Source organism: Syngnathus typhle, linkage group LG3 (genome assembly GCF_033458585.1).
Source record: "Syngnathus typhle isolate RoL2023-S1 ecotype Sweden linkage group LG3, RoL_Styp_1.0, whole genome shotgun sequence".
Classification (NCBI taxonomy): Eukaryota; Metazoa; Chordata; class Actinopteri; order Syngnathiformes; family Syngnathidae; genus Syngnathus; species Syngnathus typhle.
Genome location: NC_083740.1, coordinates 13,815,550 through 13,832,590, shown reverse-complemented (window position 1 = coordinate 13,832,590; position 17,041 = coordinate 13,815,550).

Here is a 17,041-nt window from a genome sequence, read left to right as displayed (position 1 = left end):
ACTTGAGTTTTCTCATTTGGCCACTACTTAAGTACCTTCTGCTACTTGTTTTGTGTCCGTCTTCTGTTTTGCTGCCATGTGATTTTGAAGGTGGCTCAATTACTATGCAAGACTACTGAACATCTGAACAGTCATCAGGTGATTAATGCATGTTATTACTGCATTGTCAACACTGTATTTTGTTGCTGTAGCACACTAATGGGTGTTGAACACATAACATTTTTGTAAAAGCTACTTTAATACTGGGTGCATATAGGGGATATGCACGTGACGTCACAGACCGGCTGACGGTTTGTTTGGGTGGCAAAAAGCTGCGGACGCTAATAGGGCCAAGGCTGAATTGAGCTTTAGAGATACGTGTACTGGGGCATTTTTTTAGCATTTTATCAGTGGCAGATCGTGGCAGATTGTTACGGTGCAACTTTGACCATGGTGAAGAGTTGTTGTGCCATAGGATGTGCCTATCACTTCCAAAAAGGCGATTCCAAGAAGCTGTATCGGTTACCTGCGGACCAGACCAGAAAGGATAGCTGGGTGGCTTCATAGGGCGAAACATGGCTGCAACAGTTCCAAGCTTTGGAAGCCAACTATCCATTCTTACATCTGCTCAGATCACTTTGTGGGAAGTACGTAATTTTGTTTTATTGACGGCAACATTCATCTGTGAGGTATACTGGATGTAGTGCTATAAGGCAGTGGTCCCCAACCACCGGTACCGGTCCGCGGGTCACTTGGTACCGGGTCGCCAAGCCGCACAGAAAAAAAAGAATTATCGACGATCAATTGATTCAGGTCAAGACACTCGTCCCGGTCACGTGACATGTTTCCCCAGTCGAGCCCGCAAACCTAATATGTGGCGACAGGCTAACTAACCAGGCAATGAAGCATTCAAAACTGCTTCAACACATGGAGACCAAGCATCCTGCAATAAAAGACAAACCTTAATCACTTCGGGTGTCATTGTCTCCGATTACGTCTAGATGAGACCGGCTCGTTTCTGAGAAACAAACTCAGTGCTCCCACTAATTCAACGTAATGGTGAGTTTTATTTTTGTCATTTGTACTTGTTTTTATGTCAGTCGTATCATTTTATTTCATCGTATTTATATATTTATTATAAATGTATTACCGTTTTTTTCCGTGTATAGTGCGTCCCCATGTATAATACGCACCCTAAAAATGGCATGCTGATGCTGGAAAAAACCCTGTACCCATGTATAATACGCACCCAATTTTTACGAATTTTTTTTTAATTTATTTTTTTTTTTAATTTTTTTTTTAAGTCCCAATGATCGTCACACACGCAGGGAGGCAATGGGTCCCATTTTTATAGTCTTTGGTATGGTCTAGAGATGCACCGATCCGATATCTGGATCGGATATCGGCCCCGATATCAACAAAATAGATGGATCGGGTATCGGAAAATGCAGCCGATCTGTGAGCCGATACTTTCCTTAATCTATTGGGACGCGGGCTACGTCATACGTCAGCAGCACGTGTGCCGCATGCCACGAGAGTTTTCTAAACAAACGCAAACATGGAGCGAACGTTCGCTTCTCTTCCCCGGGTTGCTAAGCGGACGTCAAACCCTGCGCGTTCGCTTCTCTTCGGGTTGCTAATGGGACGTCAAAGGCTGCGCGTTCGCTTCTCTCCCGAATGGGGGGGGGTCTGGGGTAGGCTAATCGGATGTCAAACGCTGCGTGTTCGCTTCTCTTCCGGGTGGGTGTTAATGGGACGTCAAACGCTTTGTGTGGCGGGCTCCATCTAGTGTGGAAACTGAGAAGCTGAGCTCAAGCTTCTTGTGCGGGCAGGACTCAGGGCTCGAAACTAACGATTGCCCGATTGCCCGGGGCAAGTAGCGATGGCAGACGGGCAAGTAGAATTTTTCCTCACTTGCCCGAACTTGCCCTGCCATAATACCGTGTTTTCAAGCTGTAAAAAGACGATTTTGTGCATAATTTCTCGCAACTTCTGCCGCTTCTGGTCCGACATTTTGTTTTCTAGGGAGCGGTTAGTTTCTCGTGTAAGTCTGCAATACATTGATAACGGCAAAGCGCTTCGTAATTAAATGCATGCTCCCTCACTCGTCCCTGGCTCTTCTGCGCCTGCGCACCAGCAGAGCTTGTTTCCGGTTGAGCGAGGGAGGAGGGGCAGAGGGCCAGGAGGGCAGAATACATGGAAAGGCAGAGGGCCAGGAGGGACTGAATGAATTTTGGTACTACAGTAGACTAGTGTGGTTTAATTGCATCAAAAGTTCTACACTGTATTAAAACAGGCTGCAGGCACAATATGATGGAATAAAATCATATGAAGGCAAAACTTATAGTGTTGTCTTTTTTATTGCAAAAATGTGTCGGGCAAGTAAAAATCCACTCCAAAAAAATTCGGGCAAGTAAAATTTTGTTTCGGGCAAGTAAAATTTTCTCCAACTTGCCCGAGGGCAAAAAGTAAGCTTCGAGCTCTGATTATGTTTTCAGAATTTGCTGCGGGCCAATAAAAACTGGACCGTTAGTTTGGACACCCCTAATTTAGAGCAAAGAACTGTGTAGTCTGCCTGATGCCATTGCCTTTGGTCTTTTCTGTTCCACATGTAGTTATGTAGCTTGTTAAGTCAACCATAATATCGGATCGGTATCGGGTATCGACCGATACGCAAAGCCACGGCATCGGTATCGGTATCGAAACTGAAAAAGTCGGATCGGTGCATCTCTAGTATGGTCTTAACTAGGCTGGATGTAATTTTTTTTGTTGGCGTTGATTTCTCCGACTGCCCGTAAACGCACCACCGCGCTCCGTGCGCGCACGGGAAAGACGCGTGCGGACGTGAAAAGGCGGCTCTGTATGGGAGAGACGTTGAAGAGGAATAAAAACACCCTTGGAAACCAAAACTTGCCCCTCGTCGTGACTCGGAGCCGCAACAAATGTTTCGGATTTGTGTAGGGTACATTGTGACAGACAGCAAACGAGCAGGTGATCGAGCAAGCGTCTGATACGAGAGCATTGCGGTCGCATGGAGCGTGTTTGAAGTGAACAGCAGAGAAGAAAGGAACAAGGCAAAGTGTTGTGAAATAAAATATTACCTGTAATACGGATTTAGGTAGAGAACTGAACTCTCGCTCTTTATATAGCTGATGTGTCTTGCGCATCTGTAATGGCGGCCTCCGTATAATATCCGGTTTGCGTGTGTGCGCGTGTGCGTATGTGCGCGTGTGTGCGAGAGCGAGAGAGAGCGAGAGTGAGAGAGAGAGTGCGAGAGAGAACGCTCAACCGTAGCGCGCCGCCGACCGCCCAACTGCACCGCGCTGGTCGCATTATTGTGACAGAGCCGTCGCTGAAATTTAGAAGATATTTTTAAAGTCCTGATGTACTTTCTAAAATTTAAGTGGACCTCTTGAGCTTAATTTGGTGCGGTCACGCAACCGCAGCGCGCCGGGCGCTCACTGTCGCATTGCTTAAAGAGCGCCTTTGTGTTTTAGGATGAACAGCAGAGACCAAAGTAACAAGGCAGTGTTGTGAAATAAAATATTACCTGTAATACGCATTTTGTTATTTGCTGATTGAAACTGCTAATTAAACTGTGAATTGAAACTAATAGGAAGAAAACAACTCTCGCTCTTTATATAGCTGACGTGTCTTGCGCAGCCGTTCTGTGCATTTTATTTCACAACACTTTGCCTTGTTCCTTTCTTCTCTGCTGTTCACTTCAAACACGCTCCATGCGACCGCAATGCTCTCGTGTCAGACGCTTGCTCGATCACCTGCTCGTTTGCTGTCTGTCACAATGTACCCTACACAAATCCGAAACATTTGTTGCGGCTCCGAGTCACGACGAGGGGCAAGTTTTGGTTTCCAAGGGTGTTTTTATTCCTCTTCAACGTCTCTCCCATACAGAGCCACCTTTTTCACGTCCGCACGCCGATGCGCGCACGGAGCGCGGTGGTGCGTTTACGGGCAGTCGGAGAAATCAACGCCAACATAAAAAATTACATCCAGCCTAGTTAAGACCATACCAAAGACTATAAAAATAGGACCCATTGCCTCCCTGCGTGTGTGACGATCATTGGGACTTAAAAAAAAAAAAAAAAAAAAAAAAATTTTTTGTACCCATGTATAATGCGCACCCCAGATTTTAGGACAATAAATTAGTTAAATTTTGCGGACTATACACGGAAAAAAACGGTGTTTATTTATTTATTTCAAGATGGCGGCGCGTGCATACGCAGCGACCTCTCTCTGTCCCGCCCAAACGGTGTTTTGTCCGTCTAATGAGTGTTTGTCCGGCAGTTTTTTTTTGTTCGTCTCGTCGTACTGAGTCGTGCTACAAGTACGGCAGGCAGGTTCTGCTTAACATCGGCCAAAGCGAGTTTTGTCGAGTTCTGGACTTTGATGCGGGAACATTAAAGGAGCTCGGACTGCTACGTCCTGAAGCGTCGCCGGGCTCGTCTGCTATTCCTCCCCCGGTTGGGAAGCGTCGAAAGCGGTGTGCGAGGAGGCTGAAGAGGGGCAAACGCGGGGGTGTCCGGGCCAGGCTGGCGGCCAACCCTGCTCGCCCGGCCGTGACTTCCATTCTTCTGGCGAATGTTCGATAGCTGGACAACAAAATGGATTACATTCGCTTGCTGCGATCTACAAACCGGACAGTGCGGGACTGCTGTGTGCTCGTGTTCACTGAGACCTGGTTGACTGTCAACATTCCGGACTCTGCCGTACATCTGGAGCGGCTAGCGTGCTATCGGGCCTGGTCTACTCTTCGCATAAAGGAGCTTTCAAAGCCGCCCCCCTCCCCCATCTTGGACTTTCTGACCATATCACTGTTATGCTTTTGCCCGCATACAGACAAATGGTGAGAGCGTCCAGGCCAGTTCGCAAGCAGGTACGGGTGTGGCCTGAGGGTGCCTCTGATGCACTGCGTGACTGCTTTGGCTCTACTGACTGGGACATGTTTAGGAGGGCTGCCACTTGCGACAATCGGACAGACATTGAGGAGTATACTGACTCTGTTTCCTCTTACATCAGGAAGTGCATTCTCTCGAAATCCATCGTCACTCGGGCTAACCGGAAGCCATGGCTGACAGGTGCTGTCTTCAGGCTGCTGAGGGCCAGGGACAAAGCCTTTAGAGCGGGGGATGAGGCTGGCTTGAGGACTGCGAGGGCTGACCTGTCCCGGGGCATCAAAGATGCAAAGAGGGCGTTCTCGTGCAAAATTACCGCCCACTTCAAGGACAGCAGGGACGCACGGAGCCTTTGGCAGGGCATTCAGACCATCACGGATTACAAGCCCGCGCCGCAGAGCTGTGAAGACGACGTCCGTCTGCTCAATGACCTCAACCGCTTCTTTGCTCGCTTCGACGCTCAGAACAGCACTTGCCCGCTGAAGGCCACTCCCCCTTCACACGAGCTGCCCCTGTGCCTCTCCGCCGACAGCGTGAGGAGGGCCCTTGCCGCTATCAACATCCGTAAGGCGGCGGGCCCTGACAACATCCCGGGTCGAGCGCTGAAGGACTGCGCTGGTGAGCTGACGGATGTCTTCACAGACATCTTTAACACTTCCCTGCAGCAGGCCATCGTCCCGTCGTGTTTCAAAGCTGCCACCATCGTACCTGTGCCGAAGAAACCCGCTCCGTCCTGCTTCAATGACTACCGCCCCGTGGCACTTACGCCCATCATCATGAAGTGCTTTGAGCGGCTTGTCATGGAGCACATCCGATCCGTTCTCCCCCCCCACCATTGACCCCTTCCAGTTTGCGTACCGAGCCAAACGGTCCTCTGAGGATGCCATCTGCTCTGCCCTCCCCTCGGCCCTCACCCACCTGGAGAGAAGGGACTCGTATGTGAGATTGCTGTTTGTGGACTTCAGTTCTGCCTTCAACACCATTGTGCCACGACGCCTCATCAGCAAACTTGACACGCTGGGCCTCAGTACCTACCTCTGCAACTGGCTACTGGACTTCCTCTGTCAGAGGCCACAGGTAGTACGTGTTGGCGACAAAATCTCCGCCAGCATCACGCTGAGCACGGGGGCCCCCCAAGGCTGCGTGCTCAGTCCGCTGCTCTTCACCCTCCTGACGCATGACTGCACTGCAACCTACAGCGACAACCGTATAGTGAAGTTTGCTGACGACACGACTCTGGTGGGTCTCATCACCAAGGGAGACGAGACTCAATACAGGCTGGAGGTTGACCTTCTGACCACGTGGTGCAGGGACAACAACCTCCTGCTGAACGTCGACAAGACCAAGGAGATTGTTGTGGACTTCCGGAAGGGTCACACCCAACACCTGCCGCTGACCATCGACGGTGCTGTGGTCGAAAGAGTGAGCAGCGCCAAGTTCCTGAGGGTGCACATCAGTGAGGATCTCTCCTGGTCCACCAACACCGCATCGCTGGCAAAGAAAGCCCAGCGCCGCCTGTACTTCCTGCGGAAACTCAGGCGAGCGAGCGCTCCTCCGGCCGTCATGACTACATTTTACCGCGGCACCATTGAGAGCGTCCTCTCCAGCTGTATTGCTGTTTGGGGTGGCGGCTGCACTGACTACAACTTGAAGGCCCTGCAGCGCATAGTGAACACGGCTGGTAAGATTATTGGTGCTTCGCTCCCCTCCTTGAAGGACGTTTACACCTCCTATCTCACCCGCAAGGCGACCACGATTGTGAGTGATGTGAGTCACCCCGCTCACTCTTTGTTCGAGCTTCTGCCCTCTGGGAAGAGCTACAGAAGCCTGCGCTCCCGCACCACCAGACTCTCAAACAGCTTCATACTCCAGGCTGTTAGGATCCTGAACTCGCTTCCCCGTTCTGCGTAGCGTCCTGTACTTTTACTGTCTGTATGCACACTGCCTCTTATTTGTTGTGTTATCTGTTTATTTATTATTTATTATTACTCTTATTATTTATTGTTTGTGCCCTCTTGTTTTTTATATTGCGTCGTTTACTTGTATGTCTATCGTGAACTATGTCTTGTCACCGTGGGATAGAGAAAACGTAATTTCGATCTCTTTGTGTGTCTCGGCATGTGAAGAAGTTGACAATAAAGCAGACTTTGACTTTGACTTTGATAAATGTATTATTTATTTATATAAATGCCAGTCCGCGAAAATATTTCTGACATGTAACCGGTCCGTGGCGCAAAAAAGGTTGGGGACTACTGCTATAAGGTACACATCCACCATCAGAGGATGCTGGCATGAGTGCCTCTCATAACATTTGAAATGTACTCTTTATTTATTTTAATATATGTAATGTTTGTTTTTTAACCTGTGGGCCAAGAGCCTGTAATAAAGTTTATTATTATTGCTCGGATATTCCCTTTTTCATGCTGCTACTCGGCCATGACCTAAGGAATGCATAATCACACAGCTTCATTACAGTATGTTTGTCCAATTGCTAGTTTCTAATAATTAAATTGTTCCCATATGTACAATTATAATATATTATTATTATTATATTATGTACTGCCATGGCTGGCATCTTCTCCGTTTCGCTCCACTGGCTGTGACTCAACGGAATGGACATAACCAGCAGTCAGGTAGCAATATTGTTGCAAACTCTTGTAGGCTCTGAGGTCTTCCTTTGTATATGGACTTGAACAATCTATCAAATAGTTGTAAATGTCTGGATATGTTACTGGCGGAAAAGTCGCCTTATCAGAGGACCAAACACTTGCTGTCCCAGCTCCTGCTACGCTTGAGCTGGTGGCGTTCTTACTTTGTTTCCACAGCGGATCAACACGAATGTTATATTTTTTTCAACTTTTCAATGTATATCTAGTGGCTTTCTTGGTCCAACTGGACGAAATAATCACTCACGACACCCACCCAGGCCGCCATCCTCACGAGTCTAGTGGCAGCGGACGAGGCTTTTTGCCACCCATACAATAATGGCCGCCCCGATCTGTGACGTCAGTGCATATCCTCTATAGTCACTGCCAGTGTTAACATTAACATTCTAGGTGTTGAGTCAAACCAAGCAGATTTGCAGCGCAAAGGTGCATTTACACCTCCCATCTTACCCGCAAGGCGACCACGATTGTGAGTGATGTGAGTCACCCCGCTCACTCTTTGTTCGAGCTTCTGCCCTCTGGGAAGAGCTACAGAAGCCTGCGCTCCCGCACCACCAGACTCTCAAACAGCTTCATACTCCAGGCTGTTAGGATCCTGAACTCGCTTCCCCGTTCTGCGTAGCGTCCTGTACTTTTACTGTCTGTATGCACACTGCCTCTTATTTGTTGTGTTATCTGTTTATTTATTATTTATTATTACTCTTATTATTTATTGTTTGTGCCCTCTTGTTTTTTATATTGCGTCGTTTACTTGTATGTCTATCGTGTATTATGTCTTGTCACCGTGGGATAGAGAAAACGTAATTTCGATCTCTTTGTGTGTCTCGGCATGTGAAGAAGTTGACAATAAAGCAGACTTTGACTTTGACTTTGATAAATGTATTATTTATTTATATAAATGCCAGTCCGCGAAAATATTTCTGACATGTAACCGGTCCGTGGCGCAAAAAAGGTTGGGGACTACTGCTATAAGGTACACATCCACCATCAGAGGATGCTGGCATGAGTGCCTCTCATAACATTTGAAATGTACTCTTTATTTATTTTAATATATGTAATGTTTGTTTTTTAACCTGTGGGCCAAGAGCCTGTAATAAAGTTTATTATTATTGCTCGGATATTCCCTTTTTCCTGCTGCTACTCGGCCATGACCTAAGGAATGCATAATCACACAGCTTCATTACAGTATGTTTGTCCAATTGCTAGTTTCTAATAATTAAATTGTTCCCATATCTACAATTATAATATATTATTATTATATTATGTACTACCATGGCTGGCATCTTCTCCGTTTCGCTCCACTGGCTGTGACTCAACGGAATGGACATAACCAGCAGTCAGGTAGCAATATTGTTGCAAACTCTTGTAGGCTCTGAGGTCTTCCTTTGTATATGGACTTGAACAATCTATCAAATAGTTGTAAATGTCTGGATATGTTACTGGCGGAAAAGTCGCCTTATCAGAGGACCAAACACTTGGTGTCCCAGCTCCTGCTACGCTTGAGCTGGTGGCGTTCTTACTTGGTTTCCACAGCGGATCAACACGAATGTTATATTTTTTTCAACTTTTCAATGTATATCTAGTGGCTTTCTTGGTCCAACTGGACGAAATAATCACTCACGACACCCACCCAGGCCGCCATCCTCACGAGTCTAGTGGCAGCGGACGAGGCTTTTTGCCACCCATACAATAATGGCCGCCCCGATCTGTGACGTCAGTGCATATCCTGTATAGTCACTGCCAGTGTTAACATTAACATTCTAGGTGTTGAGTCAAACCAAGCAGATTTGCAGCGCTGCCAACCGAAGTCAACCCCAAGTGTAAATGCTGTAAAACCCAGGTTAAAACTACGTGCACTAGTAAGGGTGTATTTATAGTGGCACTTTTTAGTCCATTTTAAATACACCACGATTTGCTTTCAGTGCTTGTCCAAAGACATTTATGCAGGAGTGTTTCCACTCAAACGAATCCTGTACATTGCTTCCTTTGTGTTACTGCATGCATTAACCGATGACATTAGAAACAGAATGTCGCAAAACTTGCGTTCAATAAACTGCTCTTGATACTAAAAATTATTTTGCAGCGCTAATAACAGCTCAAGTATGCAGAGCAGGAATGTTGCTGGTAGAAATGACATGTTTTGCATTTTTTGTGTCACCCTGGTAATTTCTGTTCAATGGAAGCACTGCTCATCACACATGTGTATGTGTTTACAGAACTTGCAAAAAGTACAGTACAAATCTGAACCTCACCAAGCTAAGAAAATTAAGTTCGTTTTTGGTCCAGACCAAAGGGCTTTTATGGTGTGACTACATGCTTACTAAGCTACTTTTATTTTTTGAGTTTGCTTTTAAATGTTTTCAACTTTTTTGCAAATTCTTTTAAATGTACTTTTATGTGAAGCACATAAAAAACCTTTTGTATGAAATGGGCTATATAACTAAAGCAGCCTTGCCTTCTAACACACGCAATTTTGGGAATTTTTAATTGAGTGTGTTCAAGGTTTCATGATGTAGAATATATTTAGCCCAAAATGTTTACTTATAAATGGATTGACGCTTCAATATTGAAAAGATAAACATTTCATAAAAGCTACTTAATAAGTCTCAGCCTCTGTTGTGGCAATATCTGATCACTACTTGGTTGCTCATTTCCCTCTTTTAAACGTATTTCCCAGCCCCCTACTCTCCCCAAGCAAGTTTGAGAGAGTGGAAAAGCTAGGGGTTATTCACATTTTCTCAACATTCCTGCCCATATATCCACCACACAATTCATCAACTTCACCGTGAATATGTGTGTGTGTGTGTGTGTGTGTAAGTGTGCATGCGCGCGTGTGTGCGTGCGCGCGTGTGTGTGCATGCGTGTGCATACGTGTGACTTGTGCAATACTAGTTTCTAGTTTCCTGCTGAGGGAAGGAGATAAAACCACCGCTTTCATCTAAATGTGGTTCTTTATAGTCTCAAGTGTGTGTGCGCGCGCATGTGATTTGTGTCATGTGTGCATGTTAAGTCATACATATATACATATATATATACATATATATATAAGTATATACATATATACATATACATATATACATATATACATATATAGTATATACATATACATACCGTTTTTTTCCATGTATAATACGCACCCTAAAAATGGCATGTTAATGCTGGAAAAAAAGCCTGTACCCATGTATAATACTAGGAGTGTAAATCGCGGGTTTTGTCACGATACGATATCATATCGATACAAAGAAGCACGATACGATATTTGCCGATATCTTAAAGCCTGCTGTGATTCATTCACGATACATCACGATATAGTGCTCTACGATCTATATTTTTTTTTTTAAATAAAAAATGTAGAACAATATCCTGATTTATAACAATTCATACGCAAAATCAGCAAGGTACTGCAAACTCTTTATTTAGGAAATTACAAGAGTATTGTACAAAGTGCTTATTTTAACACTGAACTTTGATGTTGTGTTTTTCCTTTAAATGTGCGGCGAGATTTGTGGTCCCTGAATATTTGATCACCGGCTGGCAGGATTTACAAACTGCACGTGTCTTGTCCGTTGAGCCATCTTTTCTTTGGAATCCAAAGTGCTTCCAAACGAATGACTCGAAGCCTAAAGGGGAGCAAATTTCCTCGTCTTTTTGGACACTAGCCATAGCACGAGCCCGGGAGCCGGGTACTAGTTGTCAACTCCCCTTTCACGTGCCTGCTCTGCTCACAACGCAACACGCCGCGCACTGTGCCCAGAAAGAGGAAGCAAGCAACAATGAACTGGATTTCAAAATAAAGTCGCGTCTAATGTCCGAGGTCAAACACGGCGATATAAATCGATGTTTACGTTTAGCATCGATGCCAATAAATCGTAGAGCATTATATCGATTAATCGATGTGTATCGATGAATCGTTACACCCCTAATATATGTATATATATATATACCGTTTTTTTCCGTGTATAGTGCGCCCCCATGTATAATACGCACCCTAAAAATGGCATGCTGATGCTGGAAAAAAGCTTGTACCCATGTATAATACGCACCCAATTTTTATGAATTTTTTTAAAATTTTTATTTTTATTTTATTTTTTTTTAAGTCCCAATGATCGTCACACACGCAGGGAGGCAATGGGTCCCATTTTTATAGTCTTTGGTATGGTCTTAACTAGGCTGGATGTAATTTTTTTTGTTGGCGTTGATTTCTCCGACTGCCCATAAACGCACCACCGCGCTCCGTGCGCGCACGGGAAAGAGGCGTGCGGACGTGAAAAGGCGGCTCTGTATGGGAGAGACGTTGAAGAGGAATAAAAACACCCTTGGAAACCAAAACTTACCCCTCGTCGTGACTCGGAGCCGCAACAAATGTTTCGGATTTGTGTAGGGTACATTGTGACAGACAGCAAACGAGCAGGTGATCGAGCAAGCCTTGTCTGATACGAGAGCATTGCGGTCGCATGGAGCGTGTTTGAAGTGAACAGCAGAGAAGATTATTCTCTTTATTTGAGGGGGGCTGGCAGCAGTATTGCGACAACAGCCACTTTATTTTCGGCAGCATTTTGGCCCTACTTTCGTCACATCATTTGCCTACTCATTTGCCTAATTAGCAAAGGTTTTAGCCAGCATGGCGAAAGTTTTAGAGAAAAAAGGCGAAGATCGTGCCAGGGAAATAGACAAGTCGAACAGGATCAGGAACTACTTCAGATGCGCATGGCTCGAGAGCAGCGTCATCTTACAACTCGGAACACAGTCCCTAACCACCTGCCTGACGGAACATATCCGTAAATTAGATGTCCCAGGGAAGGTTTAGTACATTCTTTGTCAAGATGTGACAAGCTATGGAGGTCGCGGCGCTACGAACATTAAGGAGCACATAAAAAAAAATAACCACAAAGGTACGTTTTTACTTTTACAAGCATGTGGGTAACATGATGTTACATGTAAGCTATTGTTAGGCTATTGTCATGATATCGTTAAAGATTCTTCAATGATAGATAGATGGATGGATGGATGGATGGTTAGATGGATAGATGGATAGATGGATAGATCGATCGATGTTGCAAAAAACTCACAGTTTTTATCAAAAGGAAAAACTCCAGAATTGATTGTGCCATTTTGATGTATTATATTCACCTTGGTAGTCCACCAAACAGGAATATTTTTTTAACAAAACTGTTGAAATTGAGTGATGAATGGTTTTGGGGTTGCTATACTGCCAAAATCCAGGAGTTTCCAGGGAGCTTTACCCCCTGAGCCCCCTCTGGGGCGTTGCCCCTGGCCCCCTGCGGGGGGGCCTGTGGCCAATGGGCCACTGCGACCCCCCCAGTGGGGCATACGGTCCCCAGACCCCGGCTACTTTTCAGTGTTTTTTTCATTGAAAAATAGCCCTTTTGGTGCATCTACAGAAATATTCATTGGTACACTAGACACTGTCCCTGTCAAATAAACTAACAAAATAAAATAAAGGTGAAAGAACCTTTGCAGAACAGAAGTGAACGTGGCCAAGACAGAATCAAATTAAGCGGCAGCCTCGACAGAGGCCAGAAAGTGACAGCAAAAACGAAATAAGAGTGACTTTCAAGACAAATTTCAGCAGCTTTTTGTGTAAAATAAATTTTGTTTTTAAAATAAAAACTGATACTGTAATTTGCCATTGTATGTAGAAGGCACTTCCCCCTGTGTTGTCCTTACTAATACCAGCCATAGCGTGTGGGTTACATGTGTGAAGGCTTGACTATCTGATGTTGGAGGAGACTGACGTTTGGGACCAAAAAAACAGAGGCTCAGTAAGGCGTAGATACGCACGATATGCATTCCACCAATTACTCAAATCGGATTTTTCATACGTTCATCTGGGGTTGGGGGCAAAATGACAATGTTAAAGTTAAAGTCCCAATGATCATCGTCACACACACATCTGGGTGTGGTGAAATTTGTCCTCTGCATTTAACCCATCCCCATGTTGATGGAGGTGATGATAGAAGCCCCTTTTTTCCCGGACAGATGGATGAATATATTATGAACTAGAGAATGCAATGTCTGGAGAAATTGCGTGTGACGGCTTATAGGCAGAATGAAAATGTGGAATGCTAAGGAATAATGTCAAATGACACTGAATGATCTGGAATCTTATACAACTGAGAATGAATTAAAAATATTGAAGTTGGAATGGTACAAATTTTTGGCACTTGAAAATTTTGTGAGTTTAGTGAATGGGAAAAAGAGTGAAATGGTTTTGATGATCTGATGATGTTGAAATTGGAGAATAATAAAGTAATCGAGTAATGAAATAATCAACTAATAACGTAATCGAGTAAAAATGTAATTGCATAATGCTGTAATCAACCAATACAGTACCAGTAGCTTTAGCAGGGGAGCGTGGACTTACCTTTTGTTGCTTGTCTTTGGCCAGCCGGGAGATAAAAGGCCCTATTTTGTTAGACTGGCCCGTGTGCTAAGCGTAAAAACAGGCGTAGCTCTATTTTATGTCATGGAGCACATCCGATCCGTTCTCCCCCCACCATTGACCCCTTCCAGTTTGCGTACCGAGCCAAACGGTCCTCTGAGGATGCCATCTGCTCTGCCCTCCCCTCGGCCCTCACCCACCTGGAGAGAAGGGACTCGTATGTGAGATTGCTGTTTGTGGACTTCAGTTCTGCCTTCAACACCATTGTGCCACGACGCCTCATCAGCAAACTTGACACGCTGGGCCTCAGTACCTACCTCTGCAACTGGCTACTGGACTTCCTCTGTCAGAGGCCACAGGTAGTACGTGTTGGCGACAAAATCTCCGCCAGCATCACGCTGAGCACGGGGGCCCCCCAAGGCTGCGTGCTCAGTCCGCTGCTCTTCACCCTCCTGACGCATGACTGCACTGCAACCTACAGCGACAACCGTATAGTGAAGTTTGCTGACGACACGACTCTGGTGGGTCTCATCACCAAGGGAGACGAGACTCAATACAGGCTGGAGGTTGACCTTCTGACCACGTGGTGCAGGGACAACAACCTCCTGCTGAACGTCGACAAGACCAAGGAGATTGTTGTGGACTTCCGGAAGGGTCACACCCAACACCTGCCGCTGACCATCGACGGTGCTGTGGTCGAAAGAGTGAGCAGCGCCAGGTTCCTGGGGGTGCACATCAGTGAGGATCTCTCCTGGTCCACCAACACCGCATCGCTGGCAAAGAAAGCCCAGCGCCGCCTGTACTTCCTGCGGAAACTCAGGCGAGCGAGCGCTCCTCCGGCCGTCATGATTACATTTTACCGCGGCACCATTGAGAGCGTCCTCTCCAGCTGTATTGCTGTTTGGGGTGGCGGCTGCACTGACTACAACTTGAAGGCCCTGCAGCGCATAGTGAACACGGCTGGTAAGATTATTGGTGCTTCGCTCCCCTCCTTGAAGGACGTTTACACCTCCTATCTCACCCGCAAGGCGACCACGATTGTGAGTGATGTGAGTCACCCCGCTCACTCTTTGTTCGAGCTTCTGCCCTCTGGGAAGAGCTACAGAAGCCTGCGCTCCCGCACCACCAGACTCTCAAACAGCTTCATACTCCAGGCTGTTAGGATCCTGAACTCGCTTCCCCGTTCTGCGTAGCGTCCTGTACTTGTACTGTCTGTATGCACACTGGCTCTTATTTGTTGTGTTATCTGTTTATTTAGTATTTATTATTACTCTTATTATTTATTGTTTGTGCCTTCTTGTTTTTTATATTGCGTCGTTTACTTGTATATCGTGTAATATGTCTTATCACCGTGGGATAGAGAAAACGTAATTTCGATCTCTTTGTGTGTCTCGGCATGTGAAGAAGTTGACAATAAAGCAGACTTTGACTTTGACTTTTTCATGCCGATGCACAAGTCTACGTATTGTGTTTGGGGCCGTGGTGTGCTCATCTGGGCGTGCCAACAGCCACCCAATAATTTGGTAAGAGAAAGTCTGCTTTACTGGAGCACTAAAACCAGGCACATTGTCATTTTCATGCAGGGGCAATGATTTGGGACTCACTGGCCTTTCTGACTCGCCTGCCAACAAATCTGCAAATTTGGTTACAAAAAGTCGACTACATTTTAGAATGGAAGCGTGGATGACGTCAGGCTATGTAAATCATAAATATGACACCCCGCTGAACTATTAATTGAACGGATTATCATCATTTTACAAATATATATTTTAAAAGTACACAGCTAATATTTGTTTGTGTGTCGCCAGTATAGTTAATCGCTCTGACCTTTTTATATGTACAATTATTACAATTACCTAATTACATAATAAATTACATAACCAGGTGAAAACATGACACAGAAGGTGAAGAGTAAAAACTCTTTATATCTAAAAATGCAAAGTAACTACGGAAAGCAGGGTTGAACGCATAAGACACGGAAGAAACTATGGACATTCTGACTGGAAGAAAACTCAATGTTGCATCACTGAGTATCGTAAGATAAGCTACTCTGAGACATTAGGCCTATCAAGGAACAACCAGCCACAACACAGTTTGTTGAAGAACATTTCCACCCCCACGATAACGAAGTGATGTTTGTTTATAATGCTACTTTCAAGCCCTCCAAATACATACCCAGATGAACCTGAATGAATGAATGGATGAAGGGACAACTCTTTTTAATTTCAATTCTAAATGCAATAAATGCTAAAAAGATTGATACTCACTTGTTGTATTTGGATAAAGAAGTAACGACACATTCAAACTGGTGTCAATAGCATTAATTTTCCCAAACAATGAACAACTACAGTAAATATCACGTTATCGGCCATTAAGTATAATAAAGAGGGTGGAGGGTGTATGGTGATTTGATGAAATTGAATGGGAATGTTGTCTTTCCTTGTGAAGATTACGCTGGCAAAATCGCTCTCTACTGTCAGAGAGGGAGCTGGACGCAGCGAACTACAGGCTTATTTACAAAACTGGGAACTGAAATAGGAGGACACAAGAAAACTAAACAGCCCATGAATAGCACAGAAACCTGCCAAGGCCAAAAGTTTACATATCTATTTTAAGAAACAGAATCTTCCTTGTGTGCATCTGTTGAGTATGTGTTGCACTTTCTCAGAGTGTGTGAACTATGGACACAGTTAAGGCATTAAAGGAAGGATCTTGCAAATCAGTTGGTTCAAAGCAATGTTCTTTTTGTGGGTGTTGTTGTAAACATCTTTTGAGTTGTATTTTTAATCCACTTTTCATAATCATAATCATCAGAAATACATACGTACATTCTAAATGACATCATACGTCTTAACACTGCAAATTGTGTTGAGTAAGTTTTTCTCGTTTCGTCTGCTTGACATTCTGCCTCCCAAACCTGTGCCTATGTTTACATTCCCCAACTACAGGAAGCCATTTTTAAAGCAGTCCCTCAGATACCGTATTGGCCCGAATATCAGATGATGTTTTTTGCATTGAAATAAGACTGAAAAAGTGGGGATCATCTTACATTCGGGGTCTAGACATTATAACCATTCACA